The sequence below is a fragment of the Melospiza georgiana genome, chromosome 6 (assembly GCF_028018845.1).
Source record: "Melospiza georgiana isolate bMelGeo1 chromosome 6, bMelGeo1.pri, whole genome shotgun sequence".
Classification (NCBI taxonomy): Eukaryota; Metazoa; Chordata; class Aves; order Passeriformes; family Passerellidae; genus Melospiza; species Melospiza georgiana.
Window position 1 is genome coordinate 13,230,842 of NC_080435.1, and position 2,161 is coordinate 13,233,002.

The following is a 2,161-nucleotide window of genomic DNA, read 5'->3' on the forward strand; positions in this document are numbered from 1 at the left end:
CTGAGGTTGTATCTTTGCAAAAGGAATGGATCTGGAAAAAACCTTCAGAGAGGTGGCCTGTAGAAGGCAGTAATTATCATTCACCAGTGTGGCTGTTATTCCTCACCGTTATCACCTGTAAAATCTAGGAAGCATAAGATATTTGGGTTCTTTTTGTTTTTCTTTCAAGGCCAGCTTTGCCACTTTTACTTGCCCATGAAAAGTAAGCTGGTGTTCTTTCTGACTTCCTTACTACTTACACACGCAGATTTGCCATCAGAGGCAAGCTGACTGTCCAGCTAATGAATAGAATCTAACTGTAGTCCCCAAATTTTGCTGTGTTGGCTCCATAACACAAAAAGTGCTTGGTAGGAGAGTTTGTTTGAGGAAGAGCAAAAGAGAAAAACATGGTCTGCCTCCTTATTTTTTCTGCTTTCTCCATTTCCTTCCTCTGTTGTATTTCCCAAAGTTTGGGTCCAACTCTGCCCACTGCTTGCTAGGGGTGTTTACTTGACTAGAAACATATACACCATTTATAGGTAATCTTCTGCAGAGCTGAGTGTCACTTGAGCAGATATTTGTTTGGAACAGAGGTGCCCTGGAAAAGCAATGATTTGAAAGGGGGAATGGAGTGTTCTGCTTGTTCTGTGAAGCAGAACCACCCGCTGGCTCACGGGCCAGCAGTAACAAACGGAGTCAGAGAGCGTGGGGCGTAATTGCCTTCTCCTTTTGTGTCAGCTTCATATCGGTCTCACATGTGACATTCTTCCTGGCCATCGTGCACTTTATCCTCCCATTGTACCAAGAGTGCAAACAGAATTAGTTTGTTTGTTATCGTGGCATCTGTACGTGGCTTTTAATTTCTTGGAGGTTAAAAAAACGCAAGCAACCCAACCCTCGAGCCCTCTTTGTCCAGCACTGTTTAAATCTGCTCTCAGCCTGCTTGCACAGCTCACTTCTGCCCTGCAATGCAGAAAACAAGTCTGCAGACAGAGAAATCTAAAGCAATCAGTGCAACAAGGCTTTGAAGATGTGGTGGTGTTGCTCAAGAGGAGCTGTCTGGAGAAGGTGTCTGATTCCATGAGATCAGTAAGTCAGAAGGTGGCTTGGTGTAGGGATGCATTGTAGGCATTTTTACAGTCACAGTGCCAAGCTGAAATGGGTGCTCCCCTTCCTTTTTGCTTTAGGTACTTGTAAGTGATGGGAAATATTTTCTTTGGCCTCTGAAATGTCTCCATAGTTTTGTGGTTTCCTTCCTATAAAGGTGAATGTTTCAGATTAAAATTCTGTTTGGCAGCTCATGAGTTCTCAAAACAGACTCTTGAAGGCAAGAGGTCAGGAGTGCCCAGCTTATTAAATTTTTCCTGCTGTAGGAATTGTCTGACCTTTCTTTGTACTGTAACAGCATAACAAAAAAAAAAAAAGAAAAGATGGAGCTACTATTTGGAAAGTGTTAACAAGAAAATGTCAGAAGTGGAAGGCCAGACAGAAGACCTGGCTGGGAGAGGGCTGGGAGTGACATTTCTTCTCTTTCTTCTGTCACTTGCACAGATAATCTTCCCATCTGCTCTCATCCTGCTCTGGGTTTTTGCAGTTTTAGTGCAGGTTTGGTGCTCGAAGGTGTGGTGCAGAAAAGCAACAAGAGAAGGAAAAGTACATGTTATTGCCAGAGGAACCAAGAACAGAGAGGAACAGCTCACAGCGTTTGAGCCCCATCTTAACTGACATGGGACTCTCATTGTGCTCCCTTGCAGATTTACCTGTGTGCTTTAATGTTCCCTTCCCACCCCTTGTCTCCACTGAAACCTTCCCTTGGCAGCTGGCTTTCACCAGCAAAGAGTTCTGACTGTACTGTGGGTCTGAGGCAGAGGAGGAGAGATGGCAGCCGAGCCATGGAGGGTGACAGAGGTGTGGAAGGCTTAGCACACCCATGTTGTGTGCAGGGTTTAATCTGAATGTGATGTGTGGCGTGTCTGTGACACAAACTCCCTTCCCCCCTCTGCTCAGTTCATAGAACCATGGAATACTTTGGGTTGGAGGGGACTTGAAAGGTTATTTTGTCCAGATATGGATGCTGAATATTCTGTCAACCATCGAGGCATTTAACTATCTCATGTGTGGCTTGGAAGTTGAGGGTCATGTTTGACTGGGTTTTCTCTGTTTCCTGGCCCACAGCTCTTCT